The sequence below is a fragment of the Ornithodoros turicata genome, chromosome 7, assembly GCF_037126465.1.
Source record: "Ornithodoros turicata isolate Travis chromosome 7, ASM3712646v1, whole genome shotgun sequence".
NCBI classification, from domain to species: domain Eukaryota; kingdom Metazoa; phylum Arthropoda; class Arachnida; order Ixodida; family Argasidae; genus Ornithodoros; species Ornithodoros turicata.
Window position 1 is genome coordinate 56,504,660 of NC_088207.1, and position 16,078 is coordinate 56,520,737.

General features: G+C 45.5%; 1 protein-coding gene across 1 annotated transcript in view; it reads left to right on the top strand.

Annotated features, from left to right (window-relative positions):
- Nucleotides 1-5,791: 5,791 nt before the first annotated feature.
- Nucleotides 5,792-16,078, top strand: part of LOC135401686 (delta-like protein B) — a 125,198-nt gene continuing 114,911 nt past the window's right edge. Inside the window, exons 1-2 of the mRNA XM_064634205.1 lie at nt 5,792-5,898; nt 6,001-6,590. The gene's annotated coding sequence lies outside the window, so the exon portion shown is untranslated. The remainder of the gene's footprint in view (nt 5,899-6,000; nt 6,591-16,078) is intronic.

Here is a 16,078-nt window from a genome sequence, read left to right on the forward strand (position 1 = left end):
GCGCGCCTAGCGAGAAAAAAAGAAAAAGCACTTGGATTGGATTGGATATACCAGGGATGCCGAAGCGGACTATAGCGTTCTCACGCGTTGAAAGCAGTCTTGGATAGTAACTAAGTTACAAGCAACTGTACGAGTAACTGTTGCTAGTTACTTTTTGCACTAACTAGCCATTTTTATACGAAAGTACCTTGTAACTGTAACTAGTTATCGCTTTCGGTTAAAGTAACTGTAAACTCTAACGAAGTTACTCAGGTGCGCGCGGCAATATTTTCTACGCATGAGACTCCTAGCGTTCTTTCGTCGAGGCTTTCGCCGTGGCCGTATACGGTGTACGGCCACGGCCGTTTTTTTCTTCTCACGGCTTTTCTTCTAGCCTCTCTTGTTATGATTTTCTATGGAATAAGGGTCCTGGCAGGTCTCCGTGAAATCCTGCCAATATCTTATAGTGTTATTATAAATATTGGAAGGTTAACCTCAACGTCAACATAGCTATCTTGATCCCATGATCCCATCTAAGATGACCGACGGACTTTCCTGCGGGAAAAAAAAAGCCGAAGCTCTTTGGCTGCACAAAGTGTGTGTATTTATAAGTTCTTTTTCTATAAGTTAGCTTTTCTGCTTTTCAAGTAAACAAAAGTGCACCGAACTGGAAATATAACAATTTCAGACTTCAAATTCCAAAAAGAAGAAAATACAGGGAGCAGGGCGGATTTCACTGTTTTTGGTGAATAGCAGAAACACGGAGCCTTTATACTTCTTGCTTTTGCTACGTATTGCCATTGCCAGTAACCGCGTATTGATCCGGCCGTGGTCATATGGACATAAGTTTATAACAGATGGCGTGGTAGAGCACACCACGGTGACTTTTGAAAAGTAAAGTTCATCCTCGTGTTTCCCCGTAGCATATTTCAGGGTCAAAGTAGCACGTGGCCTGCACGTGCGCGCACTCTGCCACGTGCTCCTTTACTGAAGCGTTCTTTAAAATGTACCACGTGCCTTTCGTAAACTGACACCCATCTGTGGGACACCGCGTTTTAAAGAGAGGGACAGTGTCTGACGCGATCGAATGCCTGAGTGTGCAACTCACTTGAAATGATATATTTGGCTGCGGGGTGCAGCAGATGCCGCCGGATGTTTGAAAAAAAACAGAGCGGTAGAGATTTTTTAAAAATATTTTTCTCGCTGTGTGAAGTTTGCGAAGGCAATGAAAACTTAGTTAATCTCTTCTAACATCTTCTGCTTTAGTTGGAGTGGTAAGAACCTGTTGAGACCTCGTTATCTTATAAAGCAGCTACAACTCTTTTGATGATGATGAACAAGATGATGACCGGACACGGCGTCCTGCATGTCGATGCGTTTCTGCTACTTCTGCTTCTGCTAAAAGGTAGAACGAAATAATAATCATGTCTAGTGTTGTTTAGGTTTGGCAGTGAAAAGGAAAGTAGACATCACAGACAACAACAACAACAAAAGGTAGAGAAAAAAACACTTTTCAAGTTTATCCTTTGACACACTTTGAACACACTTTGAACCGAACGGTATAGTTTGACATGAGGTATAGGGTTCCATTCGACTTGCATTCCTTGAAAGAACTGATGTTCTGAGGCTGGAACAAAATAGAAGGGACAAATACATACAAAGCTATGTACTATATCCAGAAGATGCGGGTTCGAGTCCTACAGCTAGCTAGCCTTTTCAGTGACTTTCATCTTTCATTGCATTCCTTTGCAGACAGTTCGCTGTATGGGTATCTGCGAGATGTTCCGAACGGTTTTGCTCGATGTGGAAGAGATACCGGAGAAGAAGGAGGCCCAGAAGGTGGCCCGATATTCTGGAACAGCATGAAGAACAGAAATGAAGAGAGGTCGCCAGAGGAAATGCGCGCTCACGCCCCTGACGAGCGTGTTAGCATTTACTGATACGTACAGTCTTCATTTTTCATGTGGGCATGCAAATGGAAACGTGCTTTTCGTTTTTTTTTTTTTTTTTTGGCTACGCAATTGGCTGTATCACATTTCGCGGCTGCGACCCGATTTTTGACGCCGCTGCAAAAAACGACAGCTGTTTCCAACTGTTACCACATGGGGGCCAGAAAATGAGTGGTCACGTGGGAAGCTGGGTATATGACCGATGGTTTGTGCTGTACGTTTATTTTGAAAACGCAGCTACACACACTGAAAAGCACGTGCGAGCATAGAGGAAAAAGGGGAGCAGAAACTGAGCGCCGGAGAGGGAAAATGGGAAACGGAAACAAAGTAAAGTGTATTTCGAAATCTTGTCGTTGGTCTATCATTGAGTTCACCTGATATCCGCAAACTGTACAAAGAAAGTCCAACCACAAAATTGGCATCCGAATCAGTTTCTGCGGATACAGAACCAGCGCGTTTGAAAAACTTAAAGCGAGGAAAAATAGCAATTAAAACTAATATAAGAATAAATAACGCAACAAATATAATTTGCGGAAGAAGAATAAAAACATGGCGTCTTCCCGCCAATTCTCACCTGCGCCGTCAGCGGTCGTCTGCGTTTTGAATGAAGGCTGTAATTTTCGCCTATAGCGAGTCCCTCCCTCCCGTATTTCAATTAAACCACAAGGGTCACGCGAACTTCCAATACGCATACGGTATACTACTCACTCTGTACATAACGCGTACATCAAAAAAAAAATAAAAATAAAATAAAAGTAAATGTGAAGCTTCGTGCGCGTCGACACGCTCTGGTTTCCGGAGCAGACGACGCCAAACCAGAGGGCGTTACCTTCGTGCAGACATGAACGAAATCGTTTCTTTTTTAAAATTTCACTTACGGTTTGAGCAGGAAGCTTATCGATACGGTACATGTCACTTTAGTGAGCTCCGCTTTGTGCGGTACCGGTCTTCTGTTGGTCATTATTTGCAGCGCCATGCAGATGATTTTTTTTTTAACCGCACCCCTTCCCAGCGCCGCATTTGGAGGCTAGCGGTGGCGCCACTCATCGGCCCGTTCATTGTTTCCTCTGTTTCCTCAGTCGCTGTAATATCTTGTACTTCGGCTTACCTTAGGATTTTTGTACAAGCAGTGCACGTCACGGGAGATGCGCTCTTGGTAAAGCTGTAAATAGACCTCTCCCTGTTTGTAAACAAATGACGTCATAATGTTCGACAGCGCCACCAATTTGGTAGATTTGAACTACGCTAGGAGCTAGAGGTGAACGAGGTCGCCCCCGAAAGCCACGGTCTTGAGGGGATTACGATGATCCCTGAAAGGGACGCGAGCTTCGGTGCTACTGTTCTTTCAACAGGAGGCAGCGAACAAGTGCCCATTCGTGGAACCCAGCCCTCCCTGTCTGGTTTGTTTCGGTTTCGGTCTGTCTACCAACGTCATGATGACGTTTCTCGGGTAGAGGTTTATTGATTATCATAATCATTCTACGAGTTTGCATGGGAACTGTTGTCGTCTGCTACGGTTAGATGGTGGTGGTGGGTGATGGAACTGCTTGCCGTGTCGGCCACGCTCCGGCGGGCAACGTCACGACTGTCGCAGGGGGGCTGACCGTGCGTCCTGGGCCGCCTTCACGGGGAACTGTGCCGACATTTGTCTTCAAAATACAAGCGCGAAAACCAGACGAAGAGACGAGAACACACACAGATAGTGCTATCTGTGTGCGTTCTTGTCTCAATCATCTGGCTTTAGCGCTTATAATTTCACGATGTCCTATCAACAGGCCCAATTCGACGTTCTGCGGACGTGTGTCTTAAAACGTCCGAGGAAAACCCAGGGAAAACACCCAGACAAGCACAGCCGGCGCCTGAATTCGAACCCGGGTCACCTCCCAGTATCGGCGTGGAAAACCATCATCGTATAGCCAGTATAGGCTACGGGAGCTCGTTTACGGCCGTATGTCCGCTTCTGCACGTATAAAAAATTTTTCTTATCCAATCCTGATGGAGATCTCGCGGGCCGGTGCGTAGCTCCCCTAGCGGATAGTGTGGACGGGTTCCTGTATAATAGGAGTTGCCGATTATGACATGGTCGCTATAATCTACTAACATTTATGTTTTGTGGTGTTCTTCTTCTGTCCTTTATTTTTTGATTGTTCTGTCCAATTCCTCGATCCGTTCTATACCGGCCTCGGTGGCTCAGTCGGTAGCGATTTCGCCTTCTGATCCCGAGATCGCGGGTTCGAACCCGGCCGAGGACGCCAGCAACTTGGTGGCAGGGTACAAGTTGCTTAGACACGCCGTCTTCCGCGAGGGACGTTAAATACGGGGTGCCGTGTGATGAGCTTTCATCGCACGTTAAAGAACCCTCAGGTGGGCAAAAGCAATCCACAGACCGACCGCTATGGCGTCGCTCATGATCTCAGTTGTCTCGCGACGTAAACACCCAATTATTAAATTAGACCCGTTCTATCTTGTCTTCTGCTATTATTTCCCGGAGAGAATTACTAAAGAAGCACGACATGCGTGGTGCTTCGGACATGTCGTGACGTTGGCTACCCATATGACAACTCACTCTAACTTCACGTCTGACTCCTCTGCCGCCCCCCTCCTCTTTGTGTTCGTGACTCCATGCACCGCAACAGCTATTTGTCGTTGCGTCCCGACGCGTCTGCTTAAAAAGACTCCAACAAAGGCGAACCTTTGAAGCCCATGAAAGAAAACCGACCACATACAACAAGAGAACCACACGCGTGGGAGGCTTGACTTCTGTTATGAATAATGCAGATATCAATCTATACCGACCGGACACTATCGCCCCCTTGCAGGCTCCGCAGGGGGGCGTTGCTGGATGGACGTAATAAAAAAAAAAAGCGCAAACATGTCACACAGGTCTGGCTGAAATGTCGTCTGCTTGCTCGTACGGAGATCAATTATGCGTGGCGTTCGCAGGAGCGCTGCGTGGTTCGTTGATTGCTTGTGTTTCGGTAATCGATACTCATTCGGTACAAGGGCCCAGCTGTGGTGCCCATTCGTGTTTATCACCTGCTTTTTTTTTTTTTTTTCTGCAGCCGGCGACTGTAGCTGGTGGGGGTTTCTATGCTTCATCTTTGTTGGTCATTCGCTGCCATTATTACGTATGGGAAAGAGTGGATCAGCCGTGTCTGTTCTCACGTTTTTGAGATTGTTGCCTACTTTCATCTGTGGGAATTAGTGTGAAAGAAGCAAGAGACACAGTTGGTCTGTTTCGAAATTTATTGGCTAACCCTAGACGACGCTTCATGACTGTGTTTAGAACCACTTGTCGAATGTTATGTTTCTTTAAAAGTGAACGCTGCTTTGTGTGCCTGATTTTATCGCTTTCAATCCCAATAAATCGGCTTGGAGTAGCCGATACCACGCTATAGGTAGAGCTGATAAATCTGTTTTTTCTACCAATATCATTATGCTTACTGTCATCACAGTGGTGTTTCCTGTCTCCATCTTGACGTAAGCGTTGCAGTTATTTATTGTTACCGCCATTTCACATCAGTTCCGATTTCTCCTCAACCTGCCTTGAAGAAAAGATAAGAAAAAAGGGAAACTATGCCGTCCACATGCAGATGCTCTGTACTTATCACCGTGATAAATACACGATGACTGGTAAACCAGTTTTCCTCCAATCGCGTTATAATGTGAACCACAGTAATTTCCAACACTTGTCCAATCTGACATGGTGATGACAGTTGTGCCGAGGAAATAATGCTGCCGTATCAGAAGTGGGTCTGTCGCCGATAAGCGGTAGGTACTCCACCGTGATGGGCTCCTTTCTCGTGGGAAAGCGGTGCTAAAACACGCTCTTGTTGACTCGCCGATAAAATAACATCCACCAAACAGGATAAACTATCGTCCAAGTTATCGTCGCGCGGGTTTTACGAGAAATGGACACCGTTAGCGGGAAACCCGATGCTTGTCGAGCAACCCTGGTGATTCTCGTCTGGTAAGCTGTCGTCTGCAAATTTGCCGTCTGCTTTCACTATTGGTCGTTTGCAGAAGCGACGTCGAGTTGATTTCTCAAACTTTTTTTTTCTCGGGACTTTAGCATAGTGGTGTTTTGAAGACTGGTAAAAGTTATGGAGACGTCCTGTAATGGCTCTGGGAACGCTTCAACTTGCTGGAATCCTGCTTTCTGAAGATGGTCCAGAAGACGACAAAAAGGCTTAATAATCACTACCGTCACGCCACGTTGTTTGCCTAAGTAGACGTGTAGCTTGATTTGGCTTGTGGTTTCTAGGTTGGCGTCCTCCACGTGCTCCTGGGACCTCGGAGGTTATTTGTCGGAGCCTGCAAAAGGAACTCTTCCTCCAAGAAGCCCTGCGAAAAAACGCAGTGTGTCTGCACTGAAACCCCACAATGCAATGCCGACCAGCGTTTGATTGCGTAATCTTCATACTGCACAACGCCTGCAGACTGTGGCTCCGCAGTTTTCGGCAGCGAAGCAGATAAGCTTATTTCTGCTACGTCGACCGTGTTCCAAACAGGTACTCAAGAGCGATTCATGTGTGAAAAACTGCTGTCGAACGTAGCTGGCAATCAGTGATTTCGGTCGGCGTGTGGAGGCTCTGTGTACACGACCTTGAATTTGCTGTGCGGTGAAACAAACTGAGGCTTGCAGTGCTTCTAGCGACGAAGGTAAGTTGCGGTCTCCTGAACCTTTTCCCGTAAATATGTCTGTAGGATGACGACAAGACTAAGCTAGATATAACTTTCAAACAACTTTGTTTCATGACAATATCGTTTGAAAATTGAAAGATTGCGATGGAAAGGAGACATGGTCTGCTAACGATTAGAAGCGCTTACAAGTGACGTCATGGCACGAGGTTCATCGAAAGGTAGACGTGCCCACTGGCACGTGCTGCGCCCCAGTGCCGAACGGTGGCGCCATTGTCGCGATCATGTGACTGTGATCCACGAATCAGACCATCTCTTGGTAAATATACTAGACATGACACACAAAAGGAAAATTCGCCGAAATGTCGACAATTCTAGAGCAAGAGCTTTTGGGATCGAATCCTATATACTAACCGCTGTTAGATTTTCCCCTTGGTTTCACTTTGCACACGCATGGCGGCGCACTTCCTCCAGAAGTCTGCCTGAGATGCACACTGACCGTGCTGTCTTCTCCACATTGCCACGTCTAAAGTGCACATGCACCGCTGTGCTAGCCTGGAATCGAAAACAAAAAGCACGACCCGTGTTCGAATTGCGGCACAGGCAAGTTTTCTACTTTCATCGGCGCACTTGATATTTTCGAGGGGAAATCTCGAAATATCCACAGTTTGACGGCGCTCACAGACACAGTTGTCTCGCAGTGCGAGCCACGTTTGAATACGGGGAATATGTCACGCTTAAATTAATTAATTAGCATTTATTTAATAAGGTACATGATGTTTGTGACATGTTTGTGAGGCTTTATCTCGAACGTTAAAAAAATTCAAACTGCTCTTAATCACCTTTTGATAATTAAGTTTGTTGTTTTATTATTTGTCTTTACATCATTATGAAGGCTTTATCGCCGTTTATATGGGCATATAAAATAAATGAAATGAAATGACGCGAAATTACACTCATTCATACATGTACAAGAAAACTGGGTAGAGGATACTTATTTGCATGTGCTATTTCTACTGCATTAAATCATAGATGCCTGTACTCACGTTTCACGCCCGACTCGCATGGCATATAGGACAGTAGAGTGATTTGGTTACAATTTTGTGGCACTGTATCAGAGAGGATCCCCTTCCAAGGCTGGTGATATAAGGCCACGCGTGCAGCGCGGTTATTTTAGTAGATGAGAGATAATTGTTTCCAGAGCAGTCCTTCTTCGCGGCTCGCACATATATGCGTTGATAACGCGCCAGGAATGTGGCTTTCTTGCGAAAAGGTGATAATTTTCGGAGGACATCCATCCATTCGGCCATTTCTTCCTCGTAAAGGGATAGGTAGATTATGGATTTACCGAAGGTGGCTGTTAGTAATAATGGAGATTGCCCGAGGCCTTGTACTAATTTTTTTTCTGTTCCACGTCGAGACTGGGTGTCGACTCGGGTTCGAACCTTGGTGCGCGAGGTATGCTGCGCGAAACTTTTTCCAGGCTTTCTAGAATACGCTTAATTTCATAAGGTACCGGTATACAGTCAAACCTCGCTTTACGAACACCCTTCGTTTCTCAGAAAATCGTTCGTAAATCGAGGTATTCGTAAATCGAGGTCCGAGGTCTGCAGTGCACAAATACCTCACAAAACCACGGGAAATTGATTTGAATAAGTTTTATTTTTGAAAATACTGCGTAATTGTGCTTTGCACCATACTTTCTGCAGGGTGTATCCTGTTTAGAAGAGATGACAGAAGTCTGACACTTGACTCATGCAACCGGTCCTCAAAGTACCGTATTGCGCGCGGATGAGACTGTTTCCAACGGCAAATATCACGCTTGTCACCGGCTGTCAGGATTAAACGCTTTCTTGGAACGGCAAGATGTTTCCATCTCGGAGACCTGGTCCAAACTCACAACCATTCGGCTGTAAACGCCCGAATTATTCTTTCAGGAAATTGTGAATCATGTTTGTGGAACGTAGTGGCGTTGGGACATTGTATGTTTGACCTTGGCAGCATGTACTGAGGAACTTTCATTATCCTCCGGTCCATTGGCCTGTCCTCTGTACGTTCATAACGCCCGTTCGTATATCGAGGTCAGAATGGCTTGGCTACTTTGGGTCCGTTCCCTCATAATCCGTTCATAGTTCGGATATCGAGGGTTCGTAAAACGAGGTCAAAATACACGGAAAAAGTTTGGTTCTCTGTGGAGCCGTTCGTAAGTTGAGGGAATTCGTATATCGAGGGTTCATAAAACGAGGTCCGACTGTATACAGTTCTCTGTGAAGTTTGTCCGAGATGTGGCAGCGTATATACTAACCTGGAAAACCTGGTAGTTGGTGATTTGACACGTCAAACCTGAAACAGCACCAAGCTTCAGAGACACTTTTATGGAGCGTCGTTCATTGGCGCGTGCACGGCATGGGAGAGGGTCGGGTTCTGAAGATGCACGTGGTCTCTCCCAAGGCAGCCGCCTGTGGGAGGCAGGCAGGCAGGCAGCTTGAGTGGTATTGCAGTGTCCCGTCATCTGTATATAGTGTTGGTTGTACGATTTCCTGCGCAACTGCTATCCCCTTCTGCTATCCCCTTCTTCAACTGCTATAAAATTTGGATTGTAGGTCCATATTCAGACAGTTCACGTCAGTTCAATATAGCTTGGTGTCATTTGACTGGACTCCTGTAGGACTGCCGAACCTCTAAAGACGGGAGTTTCCTCGGGTTTATGTTGCGACATAGGCAGCACAGCTCTTGGCCCCTGCTGTACCACGAAGCGCAATCTTATCCTATAGCGTAATATTCATATACTTCGTCATTTGCAACAGTCAAAGCGACGCCTGTAAGCCACGATGTCAGAGTGTGACATCATACACCGTTGATAGTGTATGGACGGGTCTGACTCTTAGCAACAAGGAGGAACGAGTGCAATGATTCATCGTCCCCGAGTAATATACTCCAGGACAGGATTCGAGATGGGCACGAGCGAGGTGTAGTACCCCTTTGTGGTGGTAGTTTGTCTTTGCTTTTGGGAATGCCAAGCCTCCATCATAGCTAACCTTTCCCTTCCTTCTTTTATCATCATTAAACATACCCCCCCTTCACACCCGAGAAAGTACCACCTTCTACAGGATGCCGAAGGGTGCCTTGCATTTCCCTTTGAACTACCTAATAATCGCTTAGGGATATAATCCAATAGATATTACTTGATAACCTCATCAGGCGTTATCCTCCGCGTATATAAACAATTTATTTGCGGTCACGCGTTGTTCAGGTAAGCTGGATATAGATAAGAGCATTTATGGACTGTGCACTCATTTGGAGACGTATTTGGAGGGTTTGATTTGTGTATATAGATAATGTAGACTGGACAAATAAACTGTCACGGTTGCTGCCATAAATGACCACAGAGCGCTGCTGAGTGCACGTGTCAAACATGTGGCAACGACATGTTTGTCATTTTCGTACGCGGGAACATTGAACTTTCTCACTCCTCTTCCTTTGAACATTGTATCACCACCACCACCACCAGCACTGAAAGTGGGTATCGTCCATTTAGACAAGTGATGCTATACCCAGTCTTGGACACAGTAACTTAGTATAACGGCATAGCGTTAGTAACCACGTTCAAGAACCTTAGAGTACATTTATGCGTGCTGGGTCTCCCACATTGCGTTGTATCGTCGTACAAAGTGAGTAAAAGTGTCCATTCATTCATTTATGGGTAATAAAAGCGTAAGGAAGTAATACGTAAAGTCTGCGACAATATTTATATCTGGAAATAAATAAAATTGTGCAGCCTTGAATGACAAGTCCGCGCTGCGTAACAAAAGCCACTCGAGCTAAAAATTTTAGACTGAAAATCGGTTCAACTGATTTTGATTTCACTTCCGGGAAAATGTGGATATAGGAAAAAATTATTAGAAAAATTAGAAAAAAATAGAAAATTAAAAAAAACAACATGTACATACATATTCAACAACAATCACTTGAGCATTACTGCCATTCTGCAGCATTGGTAATGAGACGGCCCTATACTTCTGCGCCCGCATCTTGAGGCTCCTCTTTCCAAAAATTCACCAAAGTTGACCCTGAACGACTGGACGTTTGCAAACTGATTGCATTCTGGCCAGAGAGAAGGGCATCTATCTGCGTCCCCGTGAACGGTAAGCATGCGGGGCTGGACGAAACTGATAAGGAGGCGTGGGAACGCTTACCTTACAGATAACGTCCACCGTACGGGTCACTGATAAGGAGAAACTGTACACCTCGCGAGGAACATTCTGGGGACGAATAATGGCGTCTTCTCTAATTTACGTCTTCGGTTCGGTCTTTTAAAAATGTCCGTTCTCTGCCTATACTATATGATCAGAGTTCGCTACGGGGAGCGTACATGGTGCTGGTCGTGGTAACGTCGTTACCTTACCATGCTATTACCATGCGTTACCTTACCATGTCTACGGTCATACTAACCCTGGCCATTGCTGCTACCTAGTGTTGGCCAGTAGCTGTGTGGGCATCAACATATCAAGAAATCGACGATAGGAACCTATCACGCACTGCCATGCTGTTATGGCTGGAACAATAGGATGGGTCTATTCTGGATCGAAAGAATATATGCTATGATGATAACACGGGTTGGACGAAAAAAGGACTCGAAACACTTTCCGCTATACCTCCCAACTCTGAGCACGAAACCACAACGACAAGGACTTTCGTACGTAACACATACATGTCTTGCAAGGACGACATCTGTTTCTTTTTCGGTGCAAGTAACCCATGGAGATATTCCGTCCACTTGCGTGTAATAGCCTTTCCTAAGATGGCGCTGTTGAGAAGCCAATCCTTCTTTTGGGAAGATGTCCTGGACGCATAGTTAAGCAACGTCATAGCGATTGCAGCGTTTCACCTTGAAACGAAATGTGATAGTTTCGGGGTCGTAGTGTTCACGCCCGTATCTCGAAGCTCTCAATGGACATGCCAGGCTCCGCTATATGGCCAAAAAAACAGAACAGACCTGAACGACATCGAAGTTTACGCCCGTACACCCGTCCACACACAAGAAGACAGCCCGTAGGCTGTCAGAACGCATCTCGGGACGACTTCATGGCGGAAATGTGCCGATTGTTTTTAAATATTTTTTTGGAAAGTCTGCAAAAAAAAAAAAGCCTCTGACATCACATCTGGTAGTATATGGAATACGGTTCTTGCCTTCTCTCAGTTTTTAGCGCGTCCACTCAGCATGTCACGCTTCCTTCGTGGGGCTAACCTGGAGACCTTTACGATGCATCACTCTCATAACTTAAACTAGCTCTCAAGCTTGGAGTATACCACTGAACCATCGATCTGTCCTTATGGCCTCGTACTCTCATTCTTGCCCACAATTATGAGGCAGGCAGCGACATCAAGCTCTCCCCCAAGCAGCACAATGTACTGAAAGTCGAGTGCAATAGGGGTGGACGGGTAGGTGGAAGGCCTTGAACAGACTTGTGAAACTAAAGAACATTGATAAAACACATACCGGCCACCCCTATTGCACTCGACTTTCAGTACATTGTGCTGCTTGGGCCAGTTCACGTCGTCACCACCGTCTTCAGCATAACCTGGGAGCTAGCGATAATAAAAAAATGCGCGCCAAAATGCCCCTAGCAGCCCAATGTACTGAAAGTCGACTGCAATATAGGGGTGGACGGGTAAGTAGAAGGCCCTGAACAGACTCGTGAAACTAAAGAACATTGATAAGACACATACCGTCCACCCCGACTGCACTCGACTTTCAGTACATTGTGCTGCTCGGGTGCCTTCCGTTTAGCTTTGTAATGTGTTTTCTTTTATCGTCTTCTTCTTCTTTGTGAAGGAGTGTTCTTCCAAAATTCTTGCGCAGACACCCCGTTGCCTGAAGAACGCGACTTTCTAAAGATCGAACTGAACGAGACGTCTTCGCTTCGTGTAATGAACGACAAAGCGGACGACGGTTGATATACTTTCACTCTCTATACCATTCCTTTCTTCAGCGCGGATGCTTTGAGTTCGTAAAACTCACCCCCCATTCAAGCATTCCGTATATATACACGATATAAATATTTACCCCCCTCGACCCTTTTTACGACCTAATAAATGCCGCAACAGAATCCGGGTTCTTCTCTTTACTTATTCCGACCGACGTGTCGTCTTCCTTGTCTTCGAAAAATGTGGTATAACATACTCCACGGTCTTTATGGGTAGACGTCGTTATCGGTATTCGGCATATTTCCACGGGCCCTCTGCGTGTTCGACGTCATTACAGGCATTTGGGATATTTGAACGCCACCGTAATTTACAACTGACGCGTTGCACGGTTTCCTGTCCAGGTATATACGAGACGGTTGGGACTCCCTTCTTTGCTGTAAATTTCATCGGACGTCTTTTAAAAAGAAGGAAAGGGTGTTCGTCGTGCACGCGTGGTGCCTCCATCATATATTGTCGGCTAGCACAAAAGAGGATTTCAATAGGGCAACAGGGCGCGGTTTCTCAAAGCAAAAAAGCACGTCGATGTCTGAGACAGATAACAATGGGCACTCTCGTACATATATTAATTTTGTCGCTGGTAAGCGCGTTGCCGCGGTAAATAATTATGCGTATAGTAGTTAATTAACGGAGGTCGAAGTACGGAAATTGAGAGAAGAAATCTCTGTGAGTATGTTAGTTTCTCGTTAAATTACTTTCTTGAGTATACAACGTATACAGCTAATAGAAATAGCGTCTGGTTTCAGCTGAGCGTTTTTAATCGATCGACTAGCGTGTGTATGAGTCTGATACGGTAATGTTATGACACCGCATCACAATTCTACTTGGCTAAGTTTCTCTTTAAAAACTAATAACGAGTTTTGAACATTCGCACTGCAGCTAAGGCTGCATTTGATTTAAGCAACTCGAACCAACGTCATGAGCAACTTCGAGTCCGCGTTCACATGTATAGCAACCCCGTAGCTCCAGCCACCAACGAGATAGAGAGGTTATAATAGAGAGGTAAACCGGCAGCCATATTTGAAGTCACCCTGGATGGCGCCATGTTGACCTCACCTTGCCTTGTTTGCAAATGGCGGACATTATAGGGACTCATGGGCTGTGAGCGTCTTTGAGCGCGTATAACGCTTCGAAATGCCGTGACATTTATTGGTTCCGTAATGCCGCCAACAATGTTTCCCAAGCCTAACGGAAGAGACACTATATGAGAGTTACATAACCAAACAGTGTGATAGCGAGATGTATGAATAAGACCGTCAGAAAAATCATTGAGGCTTGAAAGATAGCGGAATTTGGAACGTCGTGTGTTGTCAGCATCCCGTCTTTGGCGCTGTCTGTAAAGGAACCGGCTCAAGCGCAGAGTTGTACACGTTACTCAAAAAAAGTAATTGATTACAATTACTGTTACTACTGCGCGAAAAGTAATTCTTTGCCGTTACAAATTACTTCATCGAAAATGTAATACGTTACCGATTAAAAATGTAACGCGTTACTTTTAAATTGTGGACCATAGCAAAGCCAACAAGCCTGCAGTGAATGTAACCATGCAGATGTTGTTGCAAATTCTCATATGAGACACCAACATACTTGATTAGTGAAATTCACAAATACATTTGAAAGCAACATACAAAACGCATACACGGGTTTATTACAGATTTATGTACACATTTAAAACAACATAGAAACATCCGCTTCGTTTTGCTACTATTGTTACGTTCAGCCGGCACAATTTATCATTACAGTCACCTATTTTACTGTTGCTCCAGTAGGTCGCGGTATAAGGGATTATCATATTACTGTGGCGTGCATGGAACACGTGTGGACTAGAGACGGGCGTCACAGTGACCTCTGCGTCATTGCTAAAGTCGAACTCGTTGTGGAACAGAAGAACAGATTGGCTTGCCGAAAAGGGTTGCCATTGTTGACAGAAGGATAAAAAAGTAATCGATTACTCAGTAATTGATTACCAAAAATTGTAATCAGATTACTTGGAAAATTACTTGCTCACAGAATTAATTGATTATGTTAAAAAATTACTGAAAAAAGTAATTGATTACTAGTAACGCAATTACTAGTAACGCGTTACGTACAACTCTGCTCGAGCGTGCATGTCCCACGGACGCTTCAGCCCAACTTGCGTTGCGCACTCGCGTTTCATTGTTGATTCGGTTCGCTCTTCGTTCGGTTTTCGCCTTGAACGAAGGAGTGCGAGAGCGAAAGGAGAGGGTCGCCTACTGGCATCAAAGTTTGGAGCCTCGCCAAGGCGGTTGCGCACTCTGTTGCCTGTCTGCCTCGTTGCCACCCACAAGCAACCTTACGACAACCGGATAATGTGGGTTCGAATCCAACTGATGGTGTCTTTTTCTTTAGCTGCTGTTTATCAAATCTTAGTCTCTTTATTACGCCAAAAGACCACCATTGTCTTAAAAAAACTGCTTTGATATGTTTGCGTGGCGTTAGTAAAAAAAAGAAAGAAAGAAAGAAGTTATTTCTCAGTTGGACCTGCAGGACGAACACATGAACCCACGCAGAAATCACATCCCAAGCAGCACACAATACTGGACCCATATTGGCTGGTCATTGGCGCTACGGGTCCAATATGACACCCGTTTTGCCAGGATTTCCCCCATATTGCCCAGTTTGAGCCAATATGAGGAAAATCCTGGCAATATGGGCCCCATATGGGCTGAACATGCAGAAAATGATACGTGCCCGTGTTGTACCAAATGCCCAAGCAGCACACAATATTGGACCCATATTGGCTGGTCATTGGCGCTACGGGTCCAATATGGGCCCCATATTGCCCGTGTACACCCCATATCGACTGAAAATGCAGAAAATGGTACGTACCCGTGTTGTACCAAATGCCCAAGCAGAACACAATATCGGACCCATATTGGCTGGTCATTGACGACACGGATCCAATATGGGACCCGTTTTGCCAGGATTTCCCCCATATTGCCAAGTTTGAGCCAATATAAGGAAAATCCTGGCAATATGGACCCCATATTGACTGAAAATGCAGAAAATGGTACGTACCCGTGTTGTACCAAATGCCCAAGCAGCACGGCAAGATTGGACGTTGAAGCGTGTGAAATGCCCAATTCAATACGTCGTTACATCCAACAACTTCCCGCAGATGATACACATTGTTCGAAACAGTCTGCATAACGTGGAAATCCCACTCTAACATGAACTGCAACTCAACAACCTAACTTTCCACTTGCTGCAAAAAGCCGCCATCTTGCTTCGCGATGCCAATGCCAATCGGTCGAACCGACTGAGAGCGTGGTCGTTTGAGCGAAATCACGCGTCCTACAACTAATGCGCATGCGCGACACTCGGATCGGACGTTTCATTCGGGCTAAAATGTCGCTGGCGGAATTGCGGCTAGTCAAGTAAACAACACAATGTCTGATAGGAAGGGATGTGTCTTCTGTAATGCTAGGTGCTTTCAAGTTACTGCATGCAGTGTGAGTTGCTGAGGCGTATGTCCGTCACCGTCACGAAAGTGTTTCGCTCCT